At 36.4% G+C, this 22,873-nt stretch overlaps 1 pseudogene across 1 annotated transcript; it reads right to left on the bottom strand.

Annotated features, from left to right (window-relative positions):
- Positions 1–220: 220 nt before the first annotated feature.
- LOC149822715 (RCC1 domain-containing protein RUG3, mitochondrial-like) lies at positions 221–14,086 on the bottom strand (annotated as a pseudogene). Its single transcript, XR_016425821.1, has 4 exons — positions 13,564–14,086; positions 12,049–12,188; positions 5,160–5,315; positions 221–652 (listed from the first exon to the last, which is right to left on the bottom strand). The product of XR_016425821.1 is annotated as an RCC1 domain-containing protein RUG3, mitochondrial-like (transcript).
- Between the last annotated feature and the right edge of the window lie 8,787 nt (positions 14,087–22,873).

Genomic DNA, 22,873 nt, shown 5'->3' with positions numbered 1-22,873 from the left:
TGTTTGCACGCATCCCCCCCCCCCCCCCCCCCCCCCCCGCCTGCAAACTAGTATAAGAGCAAGACACAGTGGCGTAGGATGGGATTCCAACAGCTCCATTCCCTCTCTTTTAGCACAAAAAATCTAACCCGTGTACTAACCAGCATACACAATGCACTGTTTGAACTTTAAGCAAACATCAAAGGAAAAATCTAACTCCAACCTCTTGAAACCACAAATAGTGAACAAATGTATAATCAATTTACCAAACAAAAAAGCTAGAGGAAAATAGGAGTTACATTGTTTCTACTTGAACTCAATGTCTAAAGAAATTTCCTTGGCTAAAATGAAAATACTACAAGTTGAAGATCCCACTCATGCATAGTATACATTAGTGGCCTACTTATTCTACATCATTCTTGATAGCAAATGCCTGTAGTGGGATTTGAGTCCAAGGCCGTCAGTTGGCGATGGTGCTACTCTATTAGTCTAGCTTATGATGCCTTTATACTGATCAACTTGAGCTTCAAGAGCTACACTTGCAACTCGGCCAGCCCATAGGCGATTGAGCAAGCATTTAAAGAAAGGTAACTCAAGGAGGATTTACAACAGTTGCCCGGTGTCATTCAAGATAAGACGGTGGTCTGCATTACATGTCCACTAGCTTGGGTTCCTATTAAAATCCCAAAATTTCACGATTATCATAAAGAACTTAATTTTATCTAATTTACAACTAGTAAAATTTAAAAGCATGTCACAATTATATATGAAAATTCATATGCATGGCTTTTAATGTGTCACAATTATATATGAAAATTCATATGCATGGCTTTTAATGTCTCTCTCTCTCTCTCTCTCTCTCTATATATATATATATATATATATATAGGGTTAATTTGACATTAAATCAGTTGTATTTAATTCTAAAAGGCTTCATATATTTTTAAAATGTGTGGTTACCTTTTGGGGCATTATAAGTCTTTTGAACTTAAGGGAAATGAAAGGTAGAACACCTTTTTCAAAAAAATAACTTTATCAACCTATTAAATTTATCTTTTTGACCTCAAAAAGTAATCATACATTTTCAAGAAATACTATGCTGTGAAAGGTATTTCAGTTATTTTAATAAGGTTGAATCAATTTAAAGTTAAATTCAATTAGTTTAATATTAAATTAACCCATCTCTCTCTCTCTCTCTCTCTCTCTCTCTCTATATATATATATATATATATATATATATATATATATATATATATATATATATATATATATATATATATATATATATATATATATATATATATATATATATATATATATATAAACCTTGGGTGGAGCCCCACGACCACCCTGCCTTACCTGGCCCACCTCTGAAAGCTATGAAGACACTTGTGCACCAGCCAGGTTTGATCCTCTGTGCACTGAAAACCAACAAGTGTGGACCAGACTTATCCATGTGGTTGTCAGGGCTGATTTATTACCTAAGAATCCCCAAAATGAATAGTTTGAAAGTTGCATTTTAAAGGATGGCTGAAACAGATGGCTTGTATTACATAAATGTAACCCACTTATGCAAAATATAAAAGTACCCAAATCATATGACCCAAGGCATGCTAGAAGCCAATCGCGTGATGGGAATTGTATCCAACAGGCCAGATCTATGCTCTACAATCAAGATGTGCAACACTTTCTCTTCTGTTCTTTTGCTATAATGTAGCATATACAGATTACATTTCAGGGACAAGGTTTAGTTTTTCGAAAGGCAAGGGATAAGTTTTTTACACTTCAAGAAGCTTAAGCAAATAACATAGCGTCCATGGGTTTGTTGAAAACTCATGCAGTCCATTGTCGACCTTTAGCAGCAGTCAGAAAATGCCGCAAAAAATAATCTTTTGCACTCCCTTGGTTTTGTGCAATCGAATGGACAAAATCAGTCTGATTTTTAGTTTGCATGCATGCAGTTCATGAGAGAGAGTGACTCTGTGTGTGTGTGTGAGTGGAAGGACGCTCATGTCTTTAAAAAAAAAAAATTGAACCCATGTCTTGCATCCAACTCTTGTCCGTGTCTATGGTCACCTGACTAGGGGTGTCAAAGGGTCGGGTTTGGTTCGCACCAAGGTGAAACCAAACCCATACCTGATGTGAGATGATGGTATCGGGTCCAGATCCGGGTCTAATCGGACCCACCATAAGAAAAAACATACCTGGATCCTATATAGATTATGTGAACCAGACCCAAACCATACCTGGCAAGATAATATTTTTTATTATTTTACATTGAAAATTTGTGGATCTTAGTCGGAACTCAGGTTGGGCCCAGGTCTGGTACCAAATTTTACAAACCATACCTGGCTCCATATATTAATTGGACACTTTGGGTTCAACCTGGATTTTAATCAGACCTTATTATTTATAACTAAATCTGACCTTATAAGGTTTGGTACGGGTCGGGTCCGAGTCAAACCCAACTCACTGACCCCTCTACACGTGACATAGAAATAACTTCTGTTTGTCCAGCACTCTTGTTCGTGTCGATGTCCATGTGACATAGAATTCACCTTTTTGTCCAGCGAGGAAGGTTAAACAACGCAATAACTTCATACCGTAATTATTAAATCAAGAATGTCAGAGTCGAGCATTTTATCCCAGTTCATCCACTTAAGCCAATAGGGTTGTAGTGCGATGACAACCTTATTCTAGGTTGAATTTAAAAGCCTAAATAGAATGTATTCAAAGTTTAAAGTCATAAACTCATTACATGGTGAACTAAGGGTCCAAATCTGAATCATTGAAAGTTCTATGCTATATGTTGGACATATTTGGGTTAGCCTCATTCTCTCACTCGACATTTTCGGGTGATCTAAGGGTACTTCCAATTTGTGGATTGGCCTCCTTCTTCTTCTTCTTCTTCTAGTGAGTCAGTTTGATTGTGGCCCCAGATCTTATCGCTTGGCAACTAAGTTAAGAATTATTTGATGCATCAAAAACACCATGCACTATGCATTATTCTTTTTTGCTTCCTCTGTGCTAGAGTTGAAAACATATTGTGATACAGACTTTGGGGGAGTATCTCAGGACCGGAATTCTACGGAAGCAGATCAGGTCATGCTGAACATGAGTGTTTTTGCATCCGATTTGCATTTTAAAAAGGTCAAAAGTTAACAAAACCACGTGGCATTCATCCAAAATGCAAATAGACGGCCACGATGTCGGCATGAGCAAAAACGCTCATGTTCAGCATGACCTGATCTGCTTCCGTATTTTACTACTGGGTTTTGTATATTCTTGGGGAACTTCTTGATATCATGAAAGAGCAAAAAACAACAAAGTTGATTTGTCCACATCAGAAGCATTTATGGTACTATGGCCCAAGCCACGAGAGATTACATGGTTGAAATGGTTATTGCAAGATATGGGTGTCATTATTAAAGGCACTACTACCTTGTCTTGTGATAATCAGAGTGTTATTCAGAAAGATAAAAAACCAGAATTTCATAAGAGAACTAAGCACATTGAGATAAATGGTCACTTCACTCGCATAACCTACTTGTAAGGGATTATATCATCATACATTGGGATCCCTAGTCAGATTGCATATTGTTTCACCAAGAGGTTACTCTTAAAGCATTCCAACCATTTCTTTTCAAACTTAGAATTATTGTGTTCTCATCATCCCAAGTTTGAGAGTGTGTGTCAAGGAATACCATATTATATGTATCTGTGCTACCAACTTAATTGTGTACATATGTTTATTATTGAGGGGCATTTTTGTAACATATCATTACAGGCTTTAGTCAACCATTTTTGTCCTCTTGTGTAGCAAAGGGGGTCAACCACTATATGTAGTATATTCTCATTCTTTTGAAGTTAATGAAGCCCCAACTCTTCTTCTTCTTCTAGTGTTTGGATTCCCATTATGCAATAGAAGGCTCCTTTTATAGCCAATAGAGAGCTCTCCACTTCCTTCAACCCATGGGACTATTCTCCCATAAGGCATTAATGTAAAGTTGCCTTTAATAAGTGCATTGCTATTAATGTCCTCTTTCTCTCTCCTATAAATGCATATTCTCTCTTTCTCAAAAAAAGAAAGGAGCATTCAAATGCTTTTTTACTATTTAAGCATAACATTAAAAAGGTATGCTGCTGGGATTAATCACATATCAATCAGGGAAGAGGGAAAAAACCTTTCTTAAACCTATAAATATAGGGCTCCTGGAACATACAACCTTGGGTTTTTGGGCTCTTGGGTTATTTTGCTTTGACCCAACCCGAGCTGTTATCTTATTCGGTGGGTTTCGAGCAGGGTACTAATACCTGAGCCTAAATAATGTCGGGTCGAGCCCGACCCAACAATTGTCGAGTTGGGCTCTCAGCAAATCGACATTTGTGTCAGGCATGTGGGGCCCTAATAGGGTTTGGATCGAGCCAGCCCGACTTGGCCTGATGTCCACCCCTAGTCACACTCTCTGCCTTCGCCTCGATTTCTTACTAGCAAGGGACCAAGAAGAGATGGTCAACTCAAGGCACATGACAACCTATAGGAGACACTGATGAGACCCAAGGCAGCAACCCTAAGAGTTAGATATAAGGACGGACAGAAGTTTGGGTGGCAAACCAAAAAGATGTACAACCTAGACAATAGATTCATTTCAACATATGGTGATTCCTCTTAGATAAACCATCTTTGTGTTATGAACTTTGCTCTCAATAGGTTTCTGTTCTGATCTATTCATAGATGTCAAACATTGAGGATTCAATATTTAAGATTTATCTAAGGTCATGTACAATTGGGGATATCAGAGCTCTCTTTCTCTCTCTCTCCATAAACACAAAAAAACAGAGACAAATGTGTACCAATAATGCTGAATGGGTTGTGCACTAGAAGGCATTCACAAACACAGTTTGCTTGTTTAATTGTTTATCTCAACATTCCACTATTTATTCATTTGTGCAGTACAAAAATAATGTTAGAATAAGGTGATCTATGTGGATCTATTTGTCATTTGACACCTAAAATATCTAGCAAAATATCTGCAGAATGCATAAACAACTTTTAAATTGTATAAGTTGGAACTTCCTCCTCTAAAGGTGCTCACCAAGAAACTATACACACATTGGTGATGGTCCACTAAAGGCACATGATGAATGAATATTCTGAAATGAAGAGGATAAGATCATACCAGTGATTGCAGCAGATGATGAACTACCACATGCAATATAAACAACACGCTCCCCACCAAGACCCTCAACCTCACTTGGAATTTCACCATTTTGTTTGGTGCCGTGACACAACTGCCCTTGTCTTCCATGGCCCCATGTCAGCACTTTTCCTTCATCTGAAATACATAATATGGACAAGATCATTAAATCAACTTTGTAGCCATTCATTATTTAATTTAATATTTCTGAAAATCATGAATATAAGTGTTTCTTGCTTCTTGATTTTTTATTAGCATTAAACAAAGTTTTTCTTTGACAATGGAGTCAGTTTGATCCTTTGTTTGCTAGTTATCAATTGTCATAGACACCTGCCCCTCTAGTGCTGCTTACTGTAGCTGATATGATATACAGTAAAATTGCAGCTACTTACAGTGAATTAAATGCTACTGTCCAGTGCTGCCTGCTTTCATCGGGAACTTAATCCATGAAAAATGTGCATGCACATTGGATTGTCATGGAAACTACACTAGTTAAAATATAATGTGTCAACTGGAGTGTTAAAAAAAGAGAGCTTATTATGTACTGCTGACTAGGTATTCATGAAATAAAACCAGTGCAAATCTTGGTAATTTTCATGTATTGCATGATTCAATTTCAAAGTTGCAACTAACAAAATTGATCATCAGGCCGGGACAAGAAATACCAACTTGTACAGGAAACTCATCTCTTAGGTAACAACTGCCAATATATCCATGCCAACAAAATTAGAGATCAATTGTTGTTCTGACTAAGGCACTTGCTATAGGAGGAACATCCCTGATATGTAAAATGTTTTTGAACATGTTTCAGCTACCTCCACCAGCCTTTCATTCACTTCTCTTGAAAGTTCAAATTCTCTATTTGCAAGCATCAATGGGTTCCAGTTAAAGTTTGAAACTATGTCTGCAAACTACTCTTTAAGATCCGCATGCCAATATCATGCAAGTCAGGGCCTGTAGGATAAAATAGACATAGATTCACTTATCTTTTACTCTGATGGTTAGCATTTGGGACAACTGGTTTGGTATATTAGTTCAACAAACAATTGCTTACATACGTGTATTTGAATGCACCCTTTTATATATAATGAATGAAAATGGTATTTTATTCCTTCTTGAACTCGTCTCCAATGTAAGAACATGCCATGGACTTTATAATGAAAAAAATGGTTAGTTGGCTAAGTATGCCCAGCCAAGGAAGCAACAGAAGATACAGAACAGCATATCAAACAAGGAGACCAAGTACCAAGCTGAATCAACAAAAGTTCTGGGTAAAAATAGTAATCATGTTTTGCATAAGTAAATCAATGTGTCCTACATGGATAAGAATCACTGGATGATGAAGGATCAATTTATCATCGTCAGAACCCAAGTATTTCACTCTTGTGTTCATGGTAATTTAATCTGGGTCAATAAGCTCAGATGAGATGAAATGGTCGCTAGGTCTTCACATAATTATTGATAGGAATATTCTTGTAACATGCTAAACCAGAGACTGTCATATTTATCTCAATGGAATAGACCAATAGGGAGTCATGCCTAGCAGGCATAGTGCAAAGTACTGAAAGCAGGACCATCAGCATATAAGAAATTCTATGCCAAGTATGATTCTTATGTGGATAAAAGAGCTGCAGTTTAAAGGAATAAAAGGCTTTTTTGGCACTTAATGCTTTGGTTTTTTTCTTCTTTTCGTTTTGTAAAGATTGGCCTTGTAGATTGTGTATATTAGGTTACTTTTGTATATCTTGACTGAACCTTTCACAAGTTTTTTGTCTTTTACTTTTGGCAGGCAACTCCAACTTTGAGCTTGGGAGGCGAAATAAAATCAGTGACCGGAGACCCCAGTCCACGCCGAAGTGGCTGAACCCTATTTAAGAGATTCAATTAGAGCGTTGCATGCAAGACATTAATGCAAATAAGTGAAACATGTAACACTAAAACAAGGACTTGCAAAGAGAGGGAAGCGGTACATCTGGCAACTTCGTAGAAATATGTTTTGAGCACGGAAACAGAAGGTTGCTCCTCCTCACCCACGAAGATAGGGAAAACCCTCTGCAATAGACTGCAGCGTAGGAAAAAAAAACTCATGAGTGAAATTCTGATGCATCGGGTTGGTGGTGTTGGAAGTCTCTCTCGCTTTTATCGTCCCTCATCCGGACTGGTAAAAGGTGTTCAGCTAGGCTAAAGCCACTCCTGTATGAAAATATTGTCTGCATCATGGCCTTACTTCAGGTATTTGCCTGTGTTTGTACTTACGAGGCTAAGAAATGAAACCTAAATGTATATGCATTAGAAACGCATGATATGCATCATATAAGAAAGAAAAAATAATTAAAGATAAGAAGTGATTCATGCATATGAAGAGATTCTGCATTGGTAAGTACATGCATTTTTTATTGTTAATGCATTTTTACTTGATTAAGTTGAATGAATGATGAATAAATGTTAACTTTTGTAATTGTATACTTAAGATATTTGTAATACTTATTGAACTTTGTCATATTTGAATTGTTAAATGCATGAAAGTTTGAAGAGATTCTTGCTTATGAATTCTAAATTACATGTTTAGTATATCTCTGTCCTACTGAAACATGTTTTGTTTGACCCCATGAATTTTTAATGTTTTTCAGGAAGTGAGTAAGCTCACGTGTGATGACGGGAGGTTGCGACAGGAACCTAGTCATACCTTTCCCAAACCTCCGAAGTTCTAGAATAAGAGCATATTAGTTGCTCAAAACTCTAATATATTAATGGATTTATTTATTGAATTTTTATTATTGATTATGAACATGTATACACATTTATTTCATTTATGGATGTTTAAAATTCTAAGTTCAAATGTATCTGTGAATGTGGATGTGAATATAAACGAAAAGTAACACGTCAAGTTCTATTCAATTATGGCTATGGATGCACATATACATAAACACTATAATAGGCTTTCATAACTTTGCATGCATAGCATCAAATACAATTAAGCATCCACACATGTCACATTGTGCAAACTCGAATATCTGTTAACCCAATTTTAAAAAACCCACCAAAAATTACAAAAACCAAATTGCACCCTTACAATTTTACAGTGAATGCCCATATGTCTCATGAAAATAGTCCAAGAAACAGAACTGAAAAATTCGTTTAAATGAAATCAGGAAAATTCTGAAACTAAACCTTGTTCAGGCAAAATATAAGACAAATCTTGTTATCTGCAGAAATTTTTCCCAATTTAGGAAATTTTTTCAAACCTATAGAGAAATCTTTTCACAAAAACCTTTTCTACAGGATCATCTTATATATGTTAGCTTTCACCCAAACTTTTCTTGATTTATTTTGAGCAGTCCTGGTTAGGTCTTTAGAACCATAAAAAAGTGTGGGTTAGAACAGTCCTGCAAATAGAAAAAAAAACTATGCTCTGGCAATGGACGTTTCGGCCTCAATACTCGTCCAAACGATTTCTGAGAAAATCGGTTTTGAGAGAAAATGATTTTTATAGGGGTTTTCTTTCAAAAAACCCTTTCTATGACATGCATAGACAACCCTAAGCCAAACCCACATGTGGGAGGCATGGTTTAGGGTCTGTACTTATAAAAAATTGAAGGAATTCATACCCATGAATTACATATTACGTATAGAGTATAAAACTCCCTACCTTAATCGTGTTTTCAAACGGAGATCAGCCTTCATCTCCCGTCTTCAAACCTTAGAGAAGCTTCAATGGCTGCTGAAAAAACTCCAAGAAGAAAGAAAGAAAAAAAGAAGGGAAAGAAGAAAAAAAGAGAAAATTTTAATGAGAATAGGAGAAGGAGAGAAAACTAACATTGCTAATCTTCCTTACGAGGGCTTCTATTTATAGATGGGCTTAGATAAGAGTCTCATCTCTAATATAAGAGGTTAATATCTATTAATATATTTTATTAATAAAAAACTAAATAAATTATAGGTCCTAACTTATTAAATTTCAAAATTAACTAAGATAGAAAAGAAAAATAGGGACTTCTTACCCTAGCTAGGCTCCAGTGACATGGTAACCTTTTGGGAGGCCTACAGACCCAAAGACTTATCAAAACTCAATTTATCAGAACTCGAAACGTAGATCTTCGTGGTGGTCTTAGATTTAATCAGATGCACACTGATCAGTAAGAAAATTTAGTTGACGTTGAAGAACATTAATTTTTGACCTAAAATTAGGCATGAACTTCATTCAATGATAAAATGCTCAAATCAATACCAATTTGGGTGTATAAATAGTCGATTTTGATGCCCTTAAAATGAGGAACGTCAAGGTCGACTCCGATTTAATAGATAAACCACTTATTAGCCAAATTTTTTGTCGAAACAATAATGACGTTTTTCGGAGCATCCAACCCTATGGGTCGGATCCAATGATATATGATTCAAAATATCTTAAGTTATATCCAATCTAATCTATCCCTAAGTTGATCTAAATGTTATAAATTATATCAAACTTAATTGGGTTTGATCCAAATATCATCAGTTAAATCCACTACCTAATTTAAGGTCCAAATCCATATAAAATTTTTATTTGTGATCAAATTCTAATTTCATGCCTAATTAAATTAAAATTTAATTCTTTACAAATTCAAATGTGAAATTAGATGAAATGTCATTAAATTACTCTGAATTAGGCTTAAATGTAAATATATTTCATCTATAAAATTTTGAATTTCCATCTATTTAAATCATTTATTTTAAATATTCGTTAAGAGGTTAATTCAATTTTTTGAGAAATAATTTCTAAAAAATTGAAACTTAATAGGGTCGATGAGACCCTTGGGCGTGTAAGGGTATTTTTCACACTTAGAAAATTTTGTCTAAGTCCTACATACTCTATACTCAACACAAATTATCATTATCTAGACTATTTATTTTCTAAAAATGATGTTTTCTTATAAACAAACTTCGAAAGCGATCTGTACCAGGGTCGACAGGATCTACTATCATTTTGAGTGTTTTATTTATTTATTATAGATTAAATTTCAAACTCATGAAACTAAATTTAAATTTATTAAATTTACATTACATACATATCGAGTTATCCTAAATTCGTCTAAAATCAAATTCAACTTTATTTCAATGAAATTTAAGAGTTATTTTATTAAATTATGTTTTTTTAATAATTTGATTCTGAATGTGAATTTCATAAAAATCAACTCGAATCAACTTTAAGTTTTTATATGATATTTCTTATAATTTCTCTTAGTCTAATTTATATTTTTACACTTCTTTCTCGTAAAAATTATTATTTATTTATTAGAAATACCCTAAAGAATCACATGTATTACTTCTGAACTAAATTTAAAATCGTAGATTCAATTTCAACAAAAATACAATTTATTGTATTTTTCAAACTTGAATTAACATTCGATTAAGTCTTAATTTAGATTTGAATCAAATTCAAATCTAATTATAATATTTGAGACACATTTATTAAATCCGAATTCAAATCCAAACCCGATTAAAAATCAAAACCTTGATTCAAAATAAATTCTACACTGAAAATTTATTCTAAATCCTAATAAATGATTGAATTATAAATTAATTCTCATCTTAATCTCAAATAATATTTTTAGCCTTAATTCAATGTTATTTCTCATAAAATAATGAAAATTTGCAGGTTTTACATCCTCTTCTAGAACCTATGCTACATGGACACTTCACTTAGCGTGTGTATCCTGTATTGACATGATAAGATACCTACGTGCACTAAGGCGAAGGACAGGCTGTCACACGGCCTGACTTGCAGGCCCAGACCCGCCGGTCAAAGCGTTGAAAGAGCCACATGAACCGTAGCAAGCAACAGTCTGGGCCATTGCGGCTTGCAGCCTAGTGGCCAACCGGACAGTGCCAAGCTGTTGCCACTGCAGGGCAGACCTCTAGCTTGGTCAGTTCGCTGACCAGCTGGTCCGGGCTCACCCACCCTGCCAACGCAATATAAGAATGCATATATATATATATATATTGTGTGTGTATGTATACATATTTAACTTAGGCATGTTCATTCTCTTTTTTTTTTATTCGTTTTCTTTTTTGTTCACCCAGGCGGAAATGAAATCTGAGCAAAACCCCCGGGTGCTGGGTTGCCCTAGGGTCTGCTTGGGCTGCCATTTCCGGCACCTTATTTAAAAAAAATGCATACTTCCCCCCCTTTTTCCTTTGTTCCAGACCTTGGGCATCGGCCTGGGAGACCCAGACCAGGGTCTGAACCACGTGGTTCAAACCAGGTCAGTCTACCCAGACCAACATAACTCTGGTCTGATCCCATTCAGATCAGACCCAGGTTCAGCCTTGTGGCCGTTGGGCAGCTGCCGCATGGCAGGCGCACCCACTCGGCTGGGCCGAGTGACACACCATAACACTTCATGGACAGCCAAACCAGTGTCAGACATAGTGTTGCGAAACGATGAAGTGTCAGACTGAGGTACAATCTAATTGATAAATCATAGCTGCAAGTTGCTTTTACTCAACCTGGCACCGTTGTCAATATAACCCCACAATTATGTAACTGAGAACACAAAATAAACAAGAAAAGCACAAATGTTTAAATATAAAGGTACTTATGCAAGAGTGCAATCATATTCATTTCAAAAGCTCTGTAGAATCCCTCCTTGATTTAACCAGTCAAGTTTTCTTTATAAAAATGTACACTACCAGCTAAGAAGACATTTATCTATAGCAACACTAGTAGCATCATGCTTACAAAATATATCCATAAAAGATCAGACTGTTTGAAAGTGCACGAGATATCTTCCAACACAAAACTGGCACTTGCTGAAAATTTTCAGACAATATAAAGTACTCTGCAGCCACAAGGCAATTCTCTAATAGGTTTTCAATTAGTCAAAAGTAGTACCAGACTCGGAAATAGCTGCAGTATGAGTTTCACTAGTTGCAAGATTACTGATCCTTCCACCCCAATCATACTGCAGCAGCCTAGGAAGCAGTTCTCTATGATAGACAGAGTTCCCAAGTGCCCCAAATCCACCAATACCCCTGCATTCTTGAAACCGATGGTGCTCAGTAAGCCATACATTAACCATCTCACTCTTGTATAATAGACGGAATGACAAAAAATCAAAATGGGAGCTTGATAATGAAAGTCTCACTATGGATAGTTTAAAAGAGTAATAAATCAGTTAAAATGAAATATTTAAACATATCAATGAGGTTCTCTTGATTACTTCATGAGGGTTGGCAGATCAGTACCATCATTATGAACACGACCTCCATTCATGGTATACCATGACGACTAGATTATCATTCTCTCAAGAAGGTCCTAGAAGCTCCTTAGAAATTCATGCCAGCCACTGGTGAGACAGTTAAATAGAAACCGCAACAGTTTTGAAGATCAATGGAGCAGATGTTGGTCATGCCAAGAGGTGAAAAGATTCTGGATATGGTAATGACTTGAAGAATGCCCCAGGCTATGTAGCTTCTTGGTAAGATTTGTTATGTTTTCTTTAGGAATTGGATTAGAACTCAATCCCAAAGATATTCAAAGTTCCCGTATGGTATATATTCCAAAATAAGGTGGTTTATATACATCAAGATCGAGGCCAATATGGTTGTGAGGAGATTACAAAGGTTAGTAGTGGGAGCCCTTGTAGATTAACTCATTAGAATTTCAAACGATAGTCTTCCAATAAAATGAGTTCTCAAGCATAAGCAATTTCTGGTTACTGCAGGACATAGGAACAGAACTATGCATATAAATGGCAGCAGGATATCATGGTTGTGAAATTCACACAAGGAGTGAGTGCATATTCATATGAATAGGATGACAATGCAACTCAGATCTACTGATAGATTGTGACAGATAATGACTTGCTCCAAGGAGGTAGGGCCTTCTTCTGGTACTTATTAGAGAAATAAGGTACTATTTTTAAATGACACCAGTTCTTAGTTAATCATAAAGACTTGATGCATGTTCAGATGACTTGAAGAAATCTTGATAACAACTCTCTTTCATTTTCTTAGTAACTTGTTTACAGATTTATCTCTCTTTTCTCCCATAACCTTATTTAGCCGACAAAATCGTTTCTCTCTTTTATCAGCATTGACAAAAAAACTGCCACTGAAAGAACATTTTGAGTGAACCAACAATTTATGCATTTAAAATGAGTACCCTCTATCAGTAACAATCAACCGCCTCAACATTTCATTCATACAAATATTGAATCGATGTGAATGCGAATTTACGAATGATTGTCGGAAACTCCAACTACCTTACCTTAATGTCATCAGAAGATAAGACTCGATCAATTAATTGCAGAGATACCCAACAAATTTAATTGCATTTTAGTGAGATTTTAAAGAAACGGAAGCTAAATTTGCTCAATGAAACATCAAAAGAACAAAAGGAACTAACCATGTGAAGACATTCCCATCAGTAGTAAGAGCGCAAGAATGAAGCCCGCCGAGAGCGATGCTCCGAACCGATTCCAAATTGGGATTGAGAACAGGAGTGAAGGCAGAATCCTCATTGCAAAACCGAGCCTACCGCCATCTCCCTTCCCCCAAACCCAAATCTTACCGTCGATCAGAAGGGCGGAATGGAACAACCCACATGAGATACCCACCTCGACGGACGGCGGAGACGACGACGACGCCGCAGGAAGACGGCCAGGAACGGGAGGGAGGCGGAAATCGGGAAGGAGACGGAAGGATGCGACGGTGGTCGGATAGAGACTGGTCTCCTCCACGCCACCGGCCAGTTGGCCAGAGCTTCCTCTCCCCCAAGAGAGGAGCTCCACCACCACCGAGCCTTCGTCGCCGCACCCACCATCATTGTCGTTTCCGTTGCTTCTGAAGGAGATGCGTGGAGCCGGGACGGCGGAATAGGGCCGGACCAACGGCGATAGGAAGGCTCTCAGGCCGCTGATCAGATGCATCCCTGATCCCTCTGCCCATCATCCCGCCAACCCCTTCAGAATCAAAAGGGGGCCCCTTTGATGTTTTCTTTTCAAGGGTATGTTTGGGTTGGTAGAATCAGGTGGGATCGGAATCAATTTCCATCAGATTTTTTTTTTTTTATATTTTGTGAGAATTGGCTTCTGAATGGAATTAATTTTCCGAAAACAGAAACTTGAATCAGTCAGGATCGAACGAATCGGTTTATTTAAACAAATGTTTTTTATTAAAAATATCAGAAAGATAAAGAATTATATATATAAACAGGCCGAATCAAGCCCCATATAGCTGAATAGGCCCATAATCGAAAAAAGGCCGATTTGAATTTGATTTTGATCACTGAATTTTTCATCACAAACAGCCGGTAAGCGAATTTTGATAAAATTGGATTGTTATTCCACCCAACTCTACGAATCCAAACACGCCTTAGACAATTGGTGGTTGCAAACTGTTTGGATTCGGTCTCGTCCTGGTTCATGTTCAGTTAGGGTTAAGGCCAATGGGTCTCCGCGTGGTTGGTAGGAGCTGTCAGTGCATGTCTCCCCGTGGTGGGACGTTGTAGGTTCAAAACCCTAGTGATACAATTGAATAATAAACTCCAGCTTGACTTAAAAAAAAAATGGTATTAGTTTTTTTATCATCCGAGTCCTAATCCAAATTTGAATCCGTTTGAGAAACACACATTTAGTCAGATCTGATACTGGTCATATCCGACCTGAAACCAAACCGTTTGCATCCCTACTTGAGCGGATATAGATTTGTGTAAGAGGATTAAATGTCTTAAACAAGATGAAACTCAGATTGGGTTTAAGAGGCTTGTTCTCTTGCTTTTCTTATGTTAATGAGGTGAGGTGATTGCTGGCCTCCTGGACAGTGTACTCAGTAGTCACTATGATTTTATTTTTATTTTAATGCAAATTTTCTTTTATTCAGAAAACAAAAGCCTTGCATGACCTTTCAATGGAGATTAACATGTTAGCCACAATTCCCAACAAATTTAAAAGAGTAATGCACTGGTTCTGCCCCATTTCTGGTTTTACCCAATTGTTCCTTTTCAAAAACAGTAGTATTTGGTATTTTTTCTCACATCTCACACCATAGAATGTAGTCTATAGGTTTTGTTTAGTGGGAACCGGCTTTTGGATCACCGGAATTTGACCTGTATTTTGGTTTTTTCAGTAATCCAAAATCAATGGCTATGAAGGCATCAGTTTTTTTCGGCTCACAAAAATATATTTTTTTGTCGAAAAAACATGATCTATTAGTTGATTCCCACTAAATTAATCAAGCATGCTAAACACATCTAATGATTCAGATCTATAATAAAACACTTCAAACTATGAAGCCTACCAGAGTAGAACGAGAAAAGAGAGCCTAATATGTTCACTTCTCAATTTAAAATGTGATGGTGTTTTAGTGCATTAATTATAATCGTCATGAGCATTTTTACAAGTTTACAACTAATGATAGATCTATCATCTATTGATAGATCGAAGAAACAAAAATGAGAAAAAAAAAAAACAACCACACAAAGAATAAGGATTTTGCGTGATTCGACAAGAGTTGCTTAGGTCTACGGCCGCACTGAGTTCCACAATTAAGATAAAGATATACACATTACAAAAGACAGATTGTCCTCTTTAAATGGAAGAAGTTTAGAACAAACTATTTTTAGTAAAATTACAAAACTATTTTTCAAAAAATTTCACTGATCCGGAGAAATTAAAGATTTATATTAAGGTAAAAATCAGACTCCACGTTTCTCCAAGATTTACAACTTCAGTCATTTTTAGCTGTAGATGACAAAGAATAGGATTTATGCTATAGTAGATACATGATTACCATGTTTTAGTTTCTAGGATTATATTAATTTCAGATAGAACATGATTACCATGCTTTAGTTTCTAGGATTATATTAATTTCAGATATAATCCACCAGACTATAAAAAAGAAAAAAAAGAAAAAGAAAATAGAATCCACCATGTTTGGGTCCTCATGATGTAGGCTCACTTCCACAGGAGGTGCCATACTTTTGATGAGCCTGAACTGAAAACCCTTAAACCCTTTTCAAAGGGCCTACATCTATATATATAATATGAAAGCCTAGGTTATTCTTTAGATTTTTAGTGAACTTATTGGAACATTCTAAATCTAAATCAGCCAAGGAGAGGGCATTCCCCTACATATCTCATGACTATCCTTGTCTTGACTTCAACATCGACTCTGTTTTTTTCCATGGACTAAGAGAACTGCCAGTAGGATTTTAAAAAGGGGACACTTTTATTTGGATCTTGTTTGATATTCCAAAAAGAGTCCCAAGTTTTTTAAAATGATACCAAGACATCAAGACCTACTTTTTTACTGAACTTGTCAAGTAGAGTGACCTCGGTTGGAGTAACTTAGATTAACCGTGAGCTAGGACAATAAAATCACTGCACTGCCCCTTATTGTATAATAAAGTAGGCAACACACATTTTTCAAACCAAAGGCTAAAAATGATATTTTATATAGATTTTAACTATGAAATTTATTGTAGTGTGGAGCCTATTATACCTCAATATAAATTCCTAATTTTTGCATAGGGTAGTTCTATAATTTTGCCCAATAAGTTGCCCTAGACTACTTGTATTTAAAGAAGGCAATTTGTCTTTTGTAATGTGTGTGGTGTATCTCAATCTAATAGTGAATCCAAGTAAAATCCTTGTTCTTCATGTTGTTGATTTCTCTCTTCTTCCTGTTTTTTGTTTCTTCGATCTAGCGATAGATATCATGTTGAATCATTTTCTACCAAAATTAACTTCAAGTGTATTTGACATTTTGAGTAAAAAGTTGTGTCTCAAAATATTTTTCATAAAACATGAGTCTTTTTTTGAAATATCAAGCCGTATATAGGTCTCTAAATGGAAATTTCCATAAAAAATTGTATTGAGTTTTTGGTAGAGCAATAATCTTGAATACCGACTTGGTATTACTATGAGAGAGAGAGAGAGAGACCCACATGAGCATGTCCATATCTTTTTGCAAATAACTAAAGTGTAATGGTCCAACATACTTTTCCAACTTGGGGTTGCTTTTAGCAATATCAGGCCTCTCTTGGTTTTATGGTGTAAAGTCCATGGTCCATCATCCAGATCCAATGCTAAAAGATACGATGAGAAGTAGAAATCCAAGTGTTAATATTCCCTTGCAAAAGCTATATTAGCTGGGACTAGGTCTAATATATTTGAATAATAAAGGGCAAAGAGGTTGGATAAGTAGAAACCACTACTTAAAACCATGAGGATTGCCATGATCTAGAGCATCAGAATAAAGTTGGCTGTTGCTTAAGTTAAATTAATGCTTTCAACTTTTTAACCCTCCATTTCTTAATCATTAGCTTAGTTTCTGATGTTACTTTAACCACTCAGTATTTCCTCTTGTGGGTTCATCTTATCTAGGCCGTTTGGCCTAATTTTGAGTGCTTAGTTGTGTTTTTTTTTAAAGGCAAGCTGGGGTTATCAGACCCCCGCCAGTTATTATTCAAGGTACCACTGGGTTTTGAACCTGCAACGTCCCACCACAAGGAGACTTTTTTTTTTCTTTGCAAGGTTTTCTTCAAAGATCATGGTTTAGCCATAAAATATGTTATCACTAGAAAAAGGATTTTGTTTGATTCTAAGTTGGTTTAATAAGAGGGTTAGAGACAGACAAGTTAAATGACAAGATTAAGCAACTTCTAAATACTTGAGATAAATCAGCATGTGATAAATGTTCATGGTACCCAAGTAAAACCAAATCAGATCTAGGTCACATACTTGGGAATCGGTTTCTTAAAATGGATTAGGAAATGATTCCTACGCTGCTGCCGGCACAATGAGGTATGGCAGGCTGAGCCAGTGCGACCAGGTTTTCGTGCCGGGTGAGGTTTCTTCGGGTTATAAATCCCAAAAAAAAAAAAAATCCTTATTTGATAGAAAATGCTAAAGATTGATGACTATAAAGAAATGAGAAAGAGAAAAAAAAAACAAAAGTTTTCCTAATTGGGCTGCATAAAATGGTAAAGAACAAGACATTAATGGTAAAGAAGAAACAATTAACATTCAGAGTTCAGACCAACAAACATTTTTTGCTTTTTGCCCAGGAGCGCATTCCGCTCATCTGGTAGGGGTGACTTATGAATGTCAACAAGTTGATGAGATATCACAGGTTCGAAACCCATCCGGTAGTCAGGGGGACCTAAAGGGTTTTACAACCAATGTGTGGTCAGTGATTTTCGGGGAAGTAGTGGTGGGTGTGTGGCCTAACAAAGAGAAAAAAAAAAGGTTGGCTTTTTTAGTGAACCACCACATTTTTGTTACTGCCAACAAAACACAATCGATAAAAAAAATAAAAAAATAAAATAAAATAAGAAAATGTGCTTAGATTGGACATATTAGTGTAAGAGTTAAAATCTGACTTGAGGCTATCCTGCTAACATAGATTTGTTGATAAGCAAACGGCCGACCTAGACTGGTTGATTAGAACCTGCATTCATTAATTACAATGTAGAGTGGGGATAACTAAGACCAGAGAAATCGTATAAGTAGATTGAATTTATGGACCTTGTTCTAGTCAATTTCCAATAGGGATGGCAGTGGACCGTGGCGGAGGCGGTGGACAAGGTCTCCACCCCCGCCCCATCTCAAAATCTGGACCTCCATCCCCACCTTCATCCCTGCACGAGTTTGGATTTTAACCTTCATCCCCATTTCATGTCCTCCATCCCCGGTCCAAACTGGGCGAGGTGGGGTAGGGCCTCGTTTCCCTAAAGAAGGATTGGGGATGGGACAGGGCGGGGCATGACAAGGTGGAGATCGGGACGGGGTGGGGCAAGGGAAAGCGTAAGTCCATCCATGCCTCCATCCCTTACGGGTTTTGATTTTAGCCTCCATCCCCGTTTCATGTCCTCCATCCCCGGTAGGGCGAGGCGGGGCATGACCCCGTTTCCTCTGGTTCACTGCCATCCCTAATTTCCAATGGATATTCTAGTCCAAATCAGCTTGATGATAAAAGTAATTATGTTATAATTTGTTAAAATTTAACAAAGACTACTGTTCAACATTCGAACGTGATTGGTCTCACTTAAAGTTGATGAGAGAGATAATTTGGTTAAAGAATCTTATAATAGAAGTAGATGCTTGAATTTCAAGCTAACTTGTTTAACATGACCACTATAACCAATGGAAACAAATGTTGACCATAACGAGCATAAAGTTGTGATTCAAAAGATGATTGAGCTAGAAAGCTGAAGCCAACTTTGTGAAAATGTTTATAAAATTGGAGAAAAAAGTAACATGAAGATTTTGATGAGGAATCTATGGGTTTGTTTGTTTAATAGGGAGAGTTTATAAGACTTTGATTAATTGGATAAATGGTGAAGTTGCAAGTAGTTAGCAGTATGAGAGGTTAAATACTTGAATTTTAAGGTGGCGAACAAGGGGGGAATCTTTGGAAAGAAGAAAGCATCAATTCCTTGAGCAGATGGGTTCAACCAGAATGCATACTTTTTTGTTCAAGTGCAGGATTGGGGCAAAGTGGGCTCAGGTTCTACCTCATGGGTCCCACCTTAACCATGTAATTGTTGAGTGGGACCCACCATGACTAGCCACAACATTTCCATGGTTGGATGATAGGATGGATGGTGGAGATGTTGTGACAGTCCAAGGGAGTCACTCTAGGGAACTTTATGGCTATTTGTGGGGTCTTTTAACTCGACTTTTTGGCCTCCTTCTCTCTCTATTTGGTATGCTAGTGATTTGACATGAGAACACAAACTAGATGCATCGTTTATTTTGTTCAGCCAATGAGTAGCAGGGCTAACTGGGTTGGATATGGGCCAGATCATGACAGACCGAATCTGATTTTGTATTTATTTTGGCATGGTAGATTTAAATCAGAGTCCAAGTCAGACCTGCTGATATAAAGTTGATTATCGATCTGCTAGATCGAGTAAAAGAAGACTGAAATCAACATGCAAAATGTGCAAATGGATCAGATCAAATACGAACCCAGACTCAGCCTAAAACATTGTCATGAATCCTATCAAAATCTCTAAATATAATATGAATGGGTACCCAGTCAAATCCTAATAAGGAATACATATACAAACACTACAACGATGAGGGTCAATAGTGGTGGCTTTTCTTGCAGTTGTTGCTCTATTTATCGCCACTATAGTTCTATAACGATGACAAACCAATAGCGGAGACCCACCCTATAACGGCGACCCACTTTATAATGGCGATGCAAGAATATCGCCGTTATAGACCTTAAACCTACAAAATTAATTTTTTTATATTAGTTTATTTTTTTTACATTACATTAAACAAATAGATCATACAATTCAAATATATATTTCAAACATCCTCAAACATAACATACATTCAAACATAAACAAACATTTCTCCAACCTCTCCAACCTCCTCAAACATTCATTATCTCCAACCCCCTCAAACATTCAACTTCAAACATACATTCAAATATAAGCATATACTTCAAAAAATAAACATGCATGCTCTCCAACTCCCTTTCCTACCTCCTCTCCAAACTTGCAACGAATATACTTTAAAAATAAACATATATCCTCTCCAACCCTCTTTCCTACATCCTTTTCAAACCTACAACAAAGACACTTCAAAAAATAAACATACATCATCTCTACTCCCCACCTCACCCCCTACATGTTCTCCAAACTTGCAACAAATACACTTCAAAAATTAATACAATATGACAATTCAAAAAATAATTGTAAAAGCACAAACATGACATTAACAAAATATCTTTTTGCATTCAAGAGGATATTGACTTCAATTATATATATATATATATATATATATATATATATATATATATATATATAATCAATTTTACACTAATTACAACATCTCATTATGATAAAAATTAATGCAGGTAAGACAAAAGAAGAAAATATAAATAGACATGTGTTCTTAAAACATAATATGACATAAAAAACTATAACATATTTATCCAACAAATATGCATAGGGCGGTCTTATCTATAAGAAAATATGAGAGATTTAGGATGGAAGGTTCTGTCTGAGAGAATCTATAAAGGTCTGCATATGCTCTCTAAGCTTCATAGTTTCTTCTTTCTCTAGCTCTTGCTGAAGGAGTCACTCAAGTTCTTCTCTATCTGGCTCTTGTTTTTCTTGATTCATCTTTTATTTTTCTCTTAATTGTTGAAGCTCTAACTGTGTTGCCTCCAACTAAGAAAATAGCTTTAAAACATGGATTTTGCCTTTGAATACAATGACAAATATACACACCCCTCTCATATGTCCAGACCACTCCCCGGAAACTTTGGGAAAGACATCTCACTATAATATCGATGGGTCTTCTTGTGAAGAACATGTTTCATTACTTTCAATCTCCACAGAGTGCAACTTGTTTTGCACGATGTTAATATTTGGTTATTAATAACAAATGATAATGTATAAAATAAAATGAATGAATGTAGCTTCTGCTTCATTGCTAAAAAGTGTGAGTTACTTATAAAGATGTTTGTTGCTTCACTGCAAATGAATGTCATGTGATCTGAATGGGTTTGTATCTCTTTGTAAAACACACTCGTTGTCAGTTTGTGTCCTATTTCAGTTTGCAAATAAAAAATTTAGAATATTTTAAATCAAACATATTTAGCACTATACTACTATATAAAAAAATAAACTTAGAGAATAAGAAGTTTACCCTCGTATGAAACCTCTGGATGTACGAAGATGATCCACTGGTATGTTGGACTGTCTATTTTGTTCTATTCACGTAATTTTTCTCTGATGCCCGTTGCTAACCAAAGAAAGATCAATTAGTTCATGGAAATATAAAAAATTGAACATTTATTTACTTATGAATATATATTTAATATTTACCATTCAATAGGCTCTAATAAAAAAGATGCAAATCCCTTTACACACATCAAAGTCGACTCACTCAGAATGATGTTTTGCTTCTTCCTCATAGTTTTCAAACCACTTGTAATTCTTATAAAAACCATATTGCACCCTTGAGTATGATAGTTAAAATTGTTTATCCATGATAGCATGTTGTTCAGTTATATCCTTGTCTAAAATAAACTCGTCCTACACAAAAATGTCAAAATATAGTTAGCAATAATTTTTTTATAGATTAATTTGTTTATCAAACTATAGTTAGGTTGTCACGGGCTTACTTTTTTCAATAAGCCAGTGTGGCATGACGGTCCTTCCTTACCACTGCAAGACTTTCTATCGCTCTGTCACGAGCATAGAATGCTTCGTAAACCCATGATGCACTAAGCTTGACCAGCCTAACGGCCAAAGGCCGCGTACCAACACCTTTCTAAGTGCTAAATCATTTTCATTGGCCCTACACACTACCCCTTGCGTAGCTGCCTAGCAAAAGTTTATCAAGCATATTTCCAAATGCGCATTCCATGTAGTCCATGCTGCTTAGTGCATAGCCATCCCATACCATCTATCCCTTCCGAAAAAGGCACAAACTTTGTCTTAGTCTTGCGTGCTATGGAGCGTATTGCGACTCCATGCGCACGACGCAACAAAACCTCACCACTGAAGGAACAAGACCTTGCGGTCCCCAGTCCAGTGATCAGTTGATGATTGAACACCATAGCGAAGAGCACCACTCTGACTCATTCGCTGACGCCTAGGCATTCACTCGCCTAGCCCTGAGTCACCATACTCGGTTGGAATCACCTAAGGTGATTATTAGGAGAATTAGCCCTAACCCACACACACA

Source organism: Nuphar pumila, chromosome 11, assembly GCF_984573655.1.
Source record: "Nuphar pumila chromosome 11, dmNupPumi1.hap1.1, whole genome shotgun sequence".
NCBI classification, from domain to species: Eukaryota; Viridiplantae; Streptophyta; class Magnoliopsida; order Nymphaeales; family Nymphaeaceae; genus Nuphar; species Nuphar pumila.
Note: the sequence above shows the minus strand (reverse complement) of the source record. Positions and strands in the feature narration are given on the sequence as shown.